This window comes from Prionailurus viverrinus, chromosome B2 (assembly GCF_022837055.1).
Source record: "Prionailurus viverrinus isolate Anna chromosome B2, UM_Priviv_1.0, whole genome shotgun sequence".
Taxonomy (NCBI): Eukaryota; Metazoa; Chordata; class Mammalia; order Carnivora; family Felidae; genus Prionailurus; species Prionailurus viverrinus.
The window spans coordinates 26,137,714-26,150,666 of record NC_062565.1 but is presented as its reverse complement, the minus strand read 5'-3'; the positions used below and the strand labels follow the sequence as shown (position 1 = coordinate 26,150,666).

The following is a 12,953-nucleotide window of genomic DNA, read 5'->3' as shown; positions in this document are numbered from 1 at the left end:
AAATTTTAAGAGATGCCACTTTAAGCTAAAATAAAAAGCTTAGCTTTTCAACATTGGTCAACAAAAAAATCTTACAATGGCCTACACATATCTGTAAAATTCCAGTTCATCATTTTTAAAGAACAAATGTAGGGCTGCCTGAATAGCTCAGTTCATGGGTTCGAGCCCTGCACCAGGCTCTGTGCTGACAGCTAGGAGCCTGGAGCCTGCTTCAGATTGTCAGGTTGTGTCTCCCTCTCTCTCTGCCCCTCCCCCACTCACACTCTGCCCCTCTCTCTCTCTCTCTCTCAAAAATAAACATTAAGAAAAAATAAGGGGCGCCTGGGTGGCGCAGTCGGTTGAGCGTCCGACTTCAGCCAGGTCACGATCTCGCGGTCCGTGAGTTCGAGCCCCGCGTCGGGCTCTGGGCTGATGGCTCAGAGCCTGGAGCCTGTTTCCGATTCTGTGTCTCCCTCTCTCTCTGACCCTCCCCCGTTCATGCTCTGTCTCTCTCTGTCCCAAAAATGAATAAACGTTGAAAAAAAAAAGAAAAAAAAAAGAAAAAATAAATAAAAATATGTACAAATAAATTATAAACAACAAATATAAACATACAGTTTATGAAAGGAATACTGGAAAACCAAGTGATTTTGTGAAAAGTTATAAAAAGACAGTACTCTTCTAAGGAACAGAGTAAATCATATTAAAATAATAGGGTTTTTCTTTTTTCCATAACATTGTGTTAAGTGAAATTTGTGAATAAGTGAAGTTTGCCTTTAACAAGTATCTTTTTTTTTTTTAATATAACTTATTGTCAAGTTGGCTAACATACAGTGTATACAGTATGCTTTTAGTTTTGGGGGTAGATTCCCATGATTCATCACTTACATACATTACCGACTGTTCATCCCAACAAGTGCCCTCCTCAACGCCCATCACCCATTTTTCCCTCTCTCACGTGAGCCCCCATAAAACCTCAGTTTGTTCTCTGTATTTAAGAATCTCTTACGATTTGCCTCCCTCTCTGTTAAAACTATTTTTTTTCCCCTCCAGTCCCCCATGGTCTTCTGTTAAGTGTCTCAAGTTCTACATATGAGTGAAACTATATGATATCTGTCTTTCTCTAACTGACTTATTTCACTTAGCATAATACCCTCCAGTTCCAACCACGTTGCTGCAAATGACAGAATTTCATTCTTTCTCATTGCCAAGTAGTATTCCATTGTATGTATAAACCACATCATTTTTATCCACCCATCAGTTGACGGACATTTGGGCTCCTTCTATAATTTGGGTGTTGTTGAAAGCGCTGCTATGAACATAGGGGTACATGTGCCCCATGAGTCAGCACTCCTGTATCCTTTGGATAAATTCCTAGTAGTGCTATTTCTGGGTCATAGGGTACTTCTATTTTTACATTTTTGAGGAACCTCCACACTGCTTTTCCAGAGCGGCTACACTAGTTTGCTTTCCCACCAACAATATAAGAGGGTTCCCATTTCTCCACATCCTCACCAGCATCTGTTCTTTTCTGAGTTGTTAATTTTAGCCACTCTGACCAATGTGAGGTGGTATCTCAGTGTGGTTTTGATTTGTATTTCCCTGATGATGAGTGACATTGAGCATCTTTTCATGTGTCTGTTGGCCATCTGGATGGCTTCTTTGGAAAAGTGTCTATTCATGCCTTCTGCCTATTTTTTCACTGGATTATTTGTTTTTCGGGTGTTGAGTTTGGTAAATTCCTTACAGTTTTTGAATACTAACCCTTTATCCAATATGTCATTTGCACATATCTTTTCCCATTCCATCAGCTGCCTTTTAGTTTTGTTGATTGTTTCCTTTGCAGTGCAGAAGCTTTTTATCTTGATGAGGTCCCAATAGTTCATTTTTGCTTTTATTTTCCTTGACTTCAGAGATGTGTTGAGCAAGAAATTCCTGTGGCTGAGGTAAAAGAGATTGTTGCCTGCTTTCTCCTCTAGGGTTTTGATGGTTTCCTGTCTCACATTTAGGTCTTTTATCCATTTTGAATTTATTTATGTATATGATGTAACAAAGTAGTCTAGTTTCATTCTTCTGCATGTTGCTGTCCAGCTCTCCCAGCACGATTTGCTAAAGAGACTATCTTCTTTCTATTGGATACTCTTTCCTGCTTTGTCAAAGATTAGTTGGCCATACATTTGTGGGTCCAATTCTGGGTTCTCTACTCTATTCCATTGATCTATGTGTCTGTTTTTATTCCAGTATCATACTGTCTTGATGATTACAGCTTTGTAGTAAAGGCTTAAGTCCAGGATTGTGATGCCTGCTTTGGTTTTTTCTTTCTTTCTTTCTTTCTTTCTTTCTTTCTTTCTTTCTTTCTCCTTTCTTTCTTTCTTCTTTCTTTTTTTTTTTTTTAGAGGGTAGCAAGTTAATGGTATAGAAGGGGCAGCACTAAGGGTCAAGGAAGATTGCTGGCCCCAAAACTTCACCCTGGGATATGTAAACTGTGGAAATATAGACAACCTCTTCTCAAAAGAGCTACAGGTGAAGTGGTGTCCTCAGTGTAGAGCCAGGTTTGAAGATTAAGATTATATGGTAAAAAGGGAAGGTCCTTGGCTCCACATAGTGGGCATCTGATGAAATATTAGTTGTCTTTAAACATTCACTTAAACATTTGTATGTCCTTGCTCTGCACCCCTCTCCCCCAATCTCTTTATTCAGAAGAGACCAGAGCCAGGTAAAGGGATGGGATCAGGTGGTTGGAAGCAGCATGGCTCTTCACAAGTGATCAAGGGACTGCCTCCTCTAGGCCCAGGGAGTGCTTGTACCATGACTTTCCCAACCTTCATCGGCAAAGCTGAGAGGAGCCCAAAAAATGAGGGCCATTCTCCCCCATGCACAGGGCACATCACCCCCTAAGAGAGATTTACTTCTCCCACCAATGAACATTAATCAAGAGCCTTACAAGTGCCAGACACCGGTGACACAAACACGAGAGAGATACACTCCCAACTACACGGAGGGTGCCGGGCCACGTTCTCTGTCAATGCCAGCATCCATAGATTTCACAATGATCAGACTTTTCCAAGTTCTCCTCACACTTTTAGCTGAGGTAAAATGTCAGAATTAGGTGTGCAGCCAGTATGGAGATCCTTCAGGTCTTCACCTCCTGGGCTCCAGATTTCCCAAACCGCACTCCCCAATTGGTTTTCTTTTTCAGCATTACTTTGGCTATTCAGGGTCTTTTGTAGTTCCATACAAATTTTAAGATTATTCTAGTTTCAAGAAGAATGCTGATGCAATTTTGATTGGGACTGTATCGAATGTAGATTGCTTTGGATAGTATTGACATTTTGACAATATTTGTTGTTCCAATCCATGAGCATGGAGTATTTTTCCATTTCTTTGTGTCTTCTTCCATTTCCTTTGTAAGTTTTCTATAGTTTTCAGCATACAGATCTTTTACATCTTTGGTTAGGTTTATTCCTAGGTATTTTATGGTTCTTGGTGCAATTGTGAATGGGATCCATTTCTTATTTCTCTTTCTGTTGTTTCATTACTGGTGTATAGAAATGCAACAGATTTCTGTATATTGATTTTGTATCCTGCAACTTTGCTGAATTCATGTATCAGTTCTAGCAGCTTTTTGATGGAGTCTTTCGGGCTTTCCATGTAGAGTATCACGTCATCTGTGAAAAGTGAAAGTTTGACTTCTTTGCCAATTTAGATGCCTTTTATTTCATTTTGTTGTCTGATTGCTGAAGCCAGGATTTCCAACACTATGTTAACAAAATGGTGACAGTGGACATCCCCGTCGTGTTCCTGATCTCAGGGAGAAAGCTCTCAGTTTTTCCCCATTGAGGAGGATATTAACTCTGGGCTTTTCATATATGGCTTTTATGTTTAGGTATGTTCATTCTATCCCAACTTTCTTGAGGGTTTTTATTAAGAAAGGATACCGTATTTTGTCAAATGCTTTTTCTGCATCTATTGACAGGATCATATGGTTCTTATCCTTTCTTCTATTAATGTGATGTATCGCATTGATTGATTGTTTGATTTGTGAATATTGGACCAGCCCTGCAGCCCAGGAATGAATCCCACTTGGTCATGGTGAATTATTATTTTAATATACTGTTGAATTCGATTTGCTAGTATCTTGTTGAGAATTTTTACATCCATGTTAATCAGGGATATTGGCCTGTAATGCTCCTTTTTAGTGGAGTCTCTGGTTTGGGAATCAAGGTAATGTTGGCTTCACAGAATGAGTCTGGAAACTTTAGTTCCATTTCTATTTTTTGGAACAGCTTGAGAAGGATAGGTATTAACTCTGCTTTAAATGTCTGGTAGAATTCCCCTGGAAAGCCACCTGGCCCAGGACTCTTATTTGTTGGGAGATTTTTATAACCAATTCAATTTCTTCTTATGCATCTGTTCATATTTTCTATTTCTTCCCATTTGAGTTTTGGTAGTGTGTGGGTGCCTAGGAATTTGTCCATTTCTTCCAGGTTGTCCAGTTTGTTGGCATATAATTTTTCATAGTATTCTCTGATAATTGCTTGTATTTTTGAGGGGTTGGTTGTGATCTGTCCTTTATCATTTGTGATGTTATCTATTTGGTCTCTTCTCTTTTCTTCTTGAGAAGTCTGGCTAGGGGTTTATCAATTTTGTTTATTTTTTCCAAAAACCATCTCTTAGATTCATTGATTTGTTCTACTGTTTTTGGGGTTTTTTTTTCTTGGATTCTGTATTGTTTATTTCTGTTCTAACCTTTATTATTTCTCTTCTTCAGCTGGCCTTGGGGTTTCTTTGATGTTCTGTTTCTAGGTCCTCTAAGTTTGCTGTTAGATTCTGTATTTGGGATTTTTCTTATTTCTTGAGATAGGCCTGTATTGCAATGTATTTTCCTCTTAGGACTGCCTTTGCTGTATCCCAAAGGGCTTGGATTGTTGTGCTTTCATTTTCATTTGTTTCCATATATTTTTTAATTTCTTAATTGCCTGGTTGACCCATTCATTCTTTACTAGGATGTTCATTAACCTCCATGCTTTTAGAGGTTTTCCAAACTTTTTCTTGTGGTTGATTTCAAGTTTCATAGCATTGTGATCTGAAAATATGCATGGTATAATCTCAATTATTTTATATTTATTGAGGGCTGTTTTGTGCCCCAGTATGTGATCTATCTTGGATAATGTTCCATGTGCACTCAAAAAGAATGTGTATTCCACTGCTTTTGGATGAAAAGTTCTGAATATATATGTCAAGTCCATCTGGTCCAGTGTATCATTCAGGGCCATTGTTTCTCTATTGATTTTCTGCCTAGATGATCTTTCCATTGCTTTAAGTGAAGTATTAAAGTCCCCAGCAATTACCATATTCCTTTCAGTAAGATTGCTTATGTTTGTGATTAATTGATTTATATATTTGGATACTTCCGAATTGGGGGCATAAACCTTTATAACTGTTAGTTCTTGGTGGACAGACCCCATAATTATGATATAATGCTCTTCTTCATCTCTTGTTACAGCCTTTAGTTTAAAATCTAGTTTTTCTGATATAAGTATGGCTATTCCAGCTTTCTTTTAACTTCCAGTATCATGATAGATGCTTCTCCATCCCCTCAGTTTCAATCTGAAGGTGTTCTCAGATTTAAAATGGATTTCTTGGGGCGCCTGGGTGGTGCAGTCGGTTAAGCGTCCGACTTCAGCCAGGTCACGATCTCGCGGTCCGGGAGTTCGAGCCCCGCGTCAGGCTCTGGGCTGATGGCTCGGAGCCTGGAGCCTGTTTCCGATTCTGTGTCTCCCTCTCTCTCTTCCCCTCCCCCGTTCAGGCTCTGTTTCTCTCTGTCCCAAAAATAAATAAAAAACGTTAAAAAAAAAAAACTTAAAAAAAAATAAAATGGATTTCTTGTAGACAACATATTAATGGGTCTTGTTTTCTTATATATTCTGATACCCTATGTCTTTTGATTGGAGCATTTAGTCCATTTACATTCAGCATGATTACTGAAAGATATGGATTTGGTGTCATTGTGTTATCTGTAGGTTTCCTTCTTGTGGTGATTTCTCGGGTCCTTTGTCATCTTTGCAGCATTCCACTCAGTGTCCCCCATAGGATCTCTTGTAGGGCTTGTTTAGTGGTCATGAACTCCTTCAGTTTTTGCCTGGGAAAGCCTTTATCTCTCTTTCTATTCTGAATGATAGCTTTGCTGGGTAAAGGATTCTTGGCTGCATATTTTTCCTTTCAGCACATTGAATATTTCCTGCCACTCCCTCTGGCCTGCCAATTTTCAGTGGACAGGTCTGCTACTACCCTTATGTGTCTACCATTCTGGGTTAAGGCCTGTTTGTCCCTAGCTGCTTTCGGAACTCTCTCTTTATCTTTGTATTTTGCCAGTTTCACTACGATATGCCAGGGAGAAAACCTATTCCTGTTAGATCTGAAGGGAGTTCTCTGTGCCTCCTGAATTTGGATGTCTGCTTCCTACCCCAGATTAGGGAAGTTCTCAGCTATAATTTGTTCAGGTAAAACTTCTGCCCCTTTCTCCCTCTCTTCTTCTTCTGGAACTCCTATGATATGGACATTATTACATTTCATTGAATCACTTAGTTCTCTAATTCTCTCCTCATGGTCTAGTATTTTCTTATGTCTCTTTCTTGGCCTCATCATTTTCCATAATTTTATCTTCTATTTCACTTAATCTCCCCTCTGCCTTTTCCATCCTTGCTGTCCCTGCATCTAGTTTATTTTGTACCCCATTTGCAGCATTGAACTCGTTGCGACTTTTTAGTTCTTTGATCTCCCCAGCAATAGATTCTCTGCTATCTTATTTTTTTCAAGCCCAGTGATTAATCTTATGACTATTTTTCTAAAATCTTGATCAGATATATTGTTTACATATGTTTTGAGCAATTCTCTGTCATTTCTTCCTGGAATTTCTTTTGAGGAGAATTATTCCATTTCATTATTTTGACTAGTTTTCTGTCCCTTATGTGTTTTAATAGCTTGTTATGTGTCCTGCACCTGTGAGCACTACTGTATTGAAAAGGAGTCATATGCTGTCCAGCGCCCAGCCCTTCAGAAGGTGTTTCTGGAGTGTTATGTGCTCTCTGTTGTTGTGACTCTGGTTGCTTTATCTCCCTACTTGTAGTGGTGGTTTCGACCTTCCACCAGGTGTTCTCTGATTTGTTTGCTGAAGTAACCCTAGAAAAAAATTTTTTTTATAAAGGGGGTGGAGGAGTGGTGGTGGAAGAAGCCATATCCCTAGCAAAGAGAGCAATGACAGGGGTGGTAAAAAGGAAAAGAAAAGAAAAGAAAAGAAAAGAAAAGAAAAGAAAAGAAAAGAAAAGAAAAGAAAAGAAAAAGAAAAAGAAAAGAGAAAAGAAAGAAAAGAGAAAAGAAAGGAAAGAAAAGAAAAGAAAAGAAAGGAAAGGAAAGGAAAAGAAAAGAAAAGAAAAGAAAAGAAAAGAAAAGAAAAAAGAAAAGAAAAGAAAAGGAAAAAAGAAAAAAGAAAAGAAAAGAAAAAAGAAAAGAAAAGAAAAGAAAAGAAAAAAGAAAAGAAAAGAAAAGAAAAGAAAAGAAAAGTGACCAGGCAGAGAAACTATACAGCTTAATCCAGAGAGAGAGAGAGAGAGAGAGAGAGAGAGAGAGAGAGGGAGGAGAGGAAACTAAAGAAGAAGGAGATACAGAAGAGGTGTAAAAAGAATAAATATGTCTGCTTAAACAAACCAACAACCAGAATAACCAGACTAGAGAATAGGAGGAAGAGAAAAAAAAAAAAAAATACACACACACACACACACACACACACACACACACACACACACAATAAGAATTGACCAAGAATTAAATCAGAAAATGCAAAACCACTGGTGCCTTGGAACCCGTGCCTGCACTGGTCTGGAGGAAGGACTGTTTGGTTCCATCAGTGTCAATTTTCCTCTGGTAGATACACAGTTACCAGACACAGAGGGGCATAGTTTGGTATAGGTGAGTGTCACCTTGTCCGTTCCCTGAAGCCCTACCTTGTTGGTGATAGGGAGAAAAATGGCCATACCCTAGTCTCTCTTCCCTGTGTGCATATCCCAAACCACTCTGTTTAGGCCATCCTTGCAGTGCAGTGCAGGCACCAGCAAGGCGTTTGTCCTGCTCCAGTCTCCCTCACCTGCCAGGTGCTCAGCTGGGATTCATACCCCACGTCTTAAAGGATCCTGATCCACACTTCCGGTTCCTCTGGCAAGTGCCATTCCACCTCACCAATAAATGGCCTCTGGCTGGCGGGCACAGGCAGTCTTTGTCTCCCATTCCAGACTGCACCTCTGAGCTACTTACCGAGCCCGGGGCTGGCTCCCCTCCTCCCCAGGTGCACAAACAGGTCAGCGGCCCCAGTTCAGAGAAAGGCCTGCAGTCAAAAATTGATTTTTCTCCATTTTTTCCAATCCCCAGTCCATGGTTTTTCTCTTGTCCAAATACAGTCCTACATTCAACAGCCTCTCTTTCTCTCCCTTTTGTCTCTCAACAGAAGGGGCTCCCTCTCCTCCATGCCTATGCCACCCTATTTTATCTCTCCCAGTTCACAATCACGCACCTATGGCCTGCCAAGTTGTCCCCATGGGCCCCTGGGGACATCTCTGTCACTCTGCAACCCAGACTCTTGGAATTCCAAGTCCTCTGGCCTCAACACTGCTGTGTTTGAGGGACGAGGGAACTTGGGTCCCTCTACTTCTCTGCCATGTTGACTGGGTCTCTAGCTTTGTTTTGTTTTTTGTTTTTTTTAAGATTGCTAAAGGTGCAATTCAAAGCTTTTTCACTCTTCTTCATTAAGTAACATGCCTCTGTTATATGTGACTGAGCAATTAATTTCAGCATTATAATCAAATCTAATATTCAAGCACATACAATATAACCAAGCTCCAGAGGCACAATTTTCAAGCGTAATTATGAAGTATAAACACTTTCTATAAATACTTAATAAACCTTTACTTTTTTTTACCCTTGAAGTTAAATAAGTCATATGACAGTCAGAAAAAGAATATCCTAAAATTCACATGTGGTAAAATTCCTAAAAGGCACAAACAGTATGACCAATCTGAAAAAGATAAGGCAAACACTCCTCAACAAAGACACTTCATATAGGGGCACCCGGGTGGCTCAGTCAGTTGAGCGTCTGACTTTGGCTCAGGTCATGATCTCGTGGTTCGGGAGTTCAAGCCCCATGTCAGGCTCTAGGCTGATAGCTCAGAACCTGGAGCCTGCTTTGGATTCTGTTTCTCCCTCTCTCTCTCTGTCATTCCCCTGCGCGCGCGCGCTCTCTCTCTCTCTCTCTCTCTCTCTCTCTCCCCTCTCTCAAAAATAAATAAACATTAAAAATGTTAAAAAAAAAAAGTCACTTCATATAAAGTCATCTAACCACAATTCTGTGTAACATAGTTCTATGTAACTGAGCACCAAAACAACATCCTAAAAGTAGACTCATTTCAGTGAATGGATTTATACACAATTATGTTACTACTTATGGTAAGTCACAAGTTTTGGCAGGAAAACCACTTACTGGCTTGCCAAAGACTAAGTTTGGCACACTGGCGAACACTGCCAAGAACATTACCAATAACTGGCTTTCTATCCCACACGATTATCTTCTAAGTATGTTTCATTCAGTCCCTTCCCATGTACTGAGTTCTCATGGAAATGGTTAATGGAACTGGGCACCTTACTTCCAATTAATCTGGAAGTATGGGATTCCCAAAATTCTTTACAGAAGGAAGGAAGGGAAAACAAGCTGAAAGTTGGAGGGATCTTGGACAAGAACATGATATCAGTAAAATTTAAGTAATTAAGATAAATACAGAGGGAGGGAGAGCTGAAGTATACTGGGATAACCTAGTTAATTAACTTCAATCATGAAACTAAAAGGATAAATGTTAGTTTTTATGCCAGATAAGTGGGAGCCACAGAAAATTCTGGGGGATGAGCAAGAGGACTAACAAAGAGTACCACAGAGTAGCATGGACACATCTACAGCTTTCCCACTCCACAACTGCTGTCCAGGTTGTTCTAAGAGACTATGTGCCCATGATCTCTCACTTGCATCCCAGACTTATATTTTAAATAGATAACAGGTTATTTGAACTTGAATGTCATGCTCTCACCTCAGATTCAAGAAGAACAAAACTGAATTCAGTATCTTCCCCAGAAGTTGGCTTTCTTTCCCCATGACTGCATTTCTGGCCATGGTAATACCATCCAGCCAGTCTCCAAAATTAAAATATCCTTGAGATCTCCAACTCCTGCCCTTGTTACATTCTCTATATCTAACTCATCACAAAGTCCTACTGTCCCTTTGGTTCCCTTTTCTTCTCCACAACCAACATGGTTTGTATCTATATCCTCATAATTACAAGAGGTTCCTAGCAGGTCTTCCTGCATCCATTGTTTTACTACTCAAAGTCATTCTGTATTATCTACAACAAACTGTATTCTGAAAACACTTATCTATCCTTCTCTCACACCTCCCAATCTTGTGAACTTATTACACATAATTATACATAATGAATTATTTATTATGCGTAATAAATAAGCACTATCATTTCAGAAACTGTGTTGGGCACTGTGTGAGGTATTATTATAATCATATGTAATCCACACATTGATTTGTAATGTGGGTATAATTAACTGCATTTTAGAGAGGAAACTAAGGTTCAAGGTTATTAAGTAACTTACTTAGGGACACTCAGCCAATAAGTGGCAGACATTTCTATATGTACTTTTTTCAAAGCAGGATTTGAGCCCAGGTTTCAAGCTCACCCAAGGCCGAGCTCTTTCTGTCACATCACAGTGTCTCTGCCTCGTCACTGCTCATTTCATCAAATCCAAACACCTCTGCCCTTGTTAAAAGCTGGAAATACAGCTTCTAAGACAGAAAAATGAGTGTCAAAACAGTAACATCTTTAACCATTCTTCACTGAATATAAGACTATGCAAAAGAGTTCTATGTCAAAAAGAAGAATACAGTAGTATATGAGCTTAGGCAGCTCAGCTTTCCACAAGAAGGCCTCACAATTAACCCTGTTAATACAAGAGCATTTATAACCAGAAATTTCCGAGGAAGAGATGCTCAATCAATAAATCTACTGAATTAATGATACGTTAGAGAAATTTTAATTTGAGAGAGAGACAGCACGCACGCGCATGTGTGAGTGGGGAGGGGCAGAGAGAGAGAGAAAGAGAGAATCCCAAGCAGGCTCCACACTGTCAGCACAGAGCCCAATGCAGGGTTCAAACCCATGAACTGCGAGATCATGACCTGAGCCAAAACCAAGAGTCCGACACTTAACCGTCCCAGCCACCCAGGTGCCCCAATGATACTTTAGAGAATTTTTATTTAAGAAAGGATATTCATGTGATTCTGTGACTTATTTATTACTATCATACTACTTAACATGCTGTAAAATTGCTTGTTGCTCACCAGACTATCAGCTTCTTAAAGACAAAATCATATTCATCTTGCTGGTGCCTATATCTCCAATACCTACTTCAACACAGAATAAATCTCAGCAAATATTTACTGAATGAATAAAACCTCAACTATTAAATGCTAATCTCAAAATATATATAATAAATAACAGGAATTTAAAAGTCCATTCTCATAAAAAAAAAAAAAACACTTAATTAGGTATAACCTAAAAAGGACAGCTCAGATTTTTCACTTTAACCTTACAAATTCCTATTTATTTATTTTTGGGAGGAGAGAGAGAAAGAGAGAGGTACAGAGGGAGAGAGACAATCCCAAGCAGGCTCTTTCTGGATGATGTGGGACTCTGCCCTCCAATGCGGGGCTCAAACTCACAAACTATGAGACCATGACCTGAGTTGAAATCAAGAGCTGGACACTTAACTCACTGAACCTAGGGTTCAATCCTAAAGTCATAGCACTTTACACTCTGAATAGACTTGAGAGATGACCAAAGCATCTTTGCAATAAGGATTAAGAAACAGGCTCAGAAAAAATTAAGGCTATAAAATAAAGGTGGTGTTAAAACCCAGCTTCTGATTCTCAGTTCCATGTTCTTTCCTCAGGTAATCAATTAGTTACATGTAAAGACTAAAAAACGTTTCCACCACATAACAATCTTTGATCAAAGTAGCAAAGCACTCAACACATCTTTCTCATTTCCAATTATGCCAACCTTTCATTCCAGGACTACAATCACAGTAAGGAAGATTCAGAGTGCAGTCCACTGCCTGCAATCCTCTTACACAGGAAGATAAGACTGGCTCCCAGATCTGCTTATATAATCAGTCTGTAAGACTTAGTGATGTCAAATCTCCTCACCTCCAGTACTTTACAGCCTTGTGGTTGATTCCAAATGCTATAGAACTTTCTGCCACTGATAATAGACTCGTGCAAAGAAAAGCTAAATATTAATACACTCTTCATTCAACTTTCTTTCCTTAAATTCAAGAAATCTTTTATTATCTTCTTAACACTGTGAAGAGAAGGTATATTCTAATAATGGGGCAAAAGTCCCTATTATGTGCAAGAATTATTTTCTACGTGGTACAATTACTCTTTTAACCCAACAGCAAAGGTTAAAACTTGCCCAAAGCCATGCAGCTCATAAGCAACTAATCAGTAATTCAAACCCAAGTTGGGCTAAAAATCTAACTCATTCTCTTCCACTTACTCCAAGACAGAGCCCCAGCCTAAAGAGTTTACAAGATTAGTCATCAATACAGGTCCTCCAAAGAACTAAGATATGACGCACATGACACAGCTAATAAAATAAAAGGTATCTAATGTAGTGAGTGGTTAGTGCAGGCTTATTTTACTACTATAATCCACCTTTCCACAACTGCAAAAAACTCTTAAATATGCTTTGTTTTTCAAATCTGATATACAATTTATGTATCTCTCCTTGGAATTTATATGTTGATACCAATTACAAACTTAATAGAAAAAAAATAATGGGATTTACATTTCAGATGTCACTCTGCAA

General features: G+C 39.1%; 1 protein-coding gene across 4 annotated transcripts in view; it reads right to left on the bottom strand.

The window, feature by feature from the left end:
* Positions 1–12,953, bottom strand: part of GMDS (GDP-mannose 4,6-dehydratase) — a 640,362-nt gene that overhangs the window by 616,733 nt on the left and 10,676 nt on the right. The gene's annotated exons all lie outside the window — the stretch shown is intronic.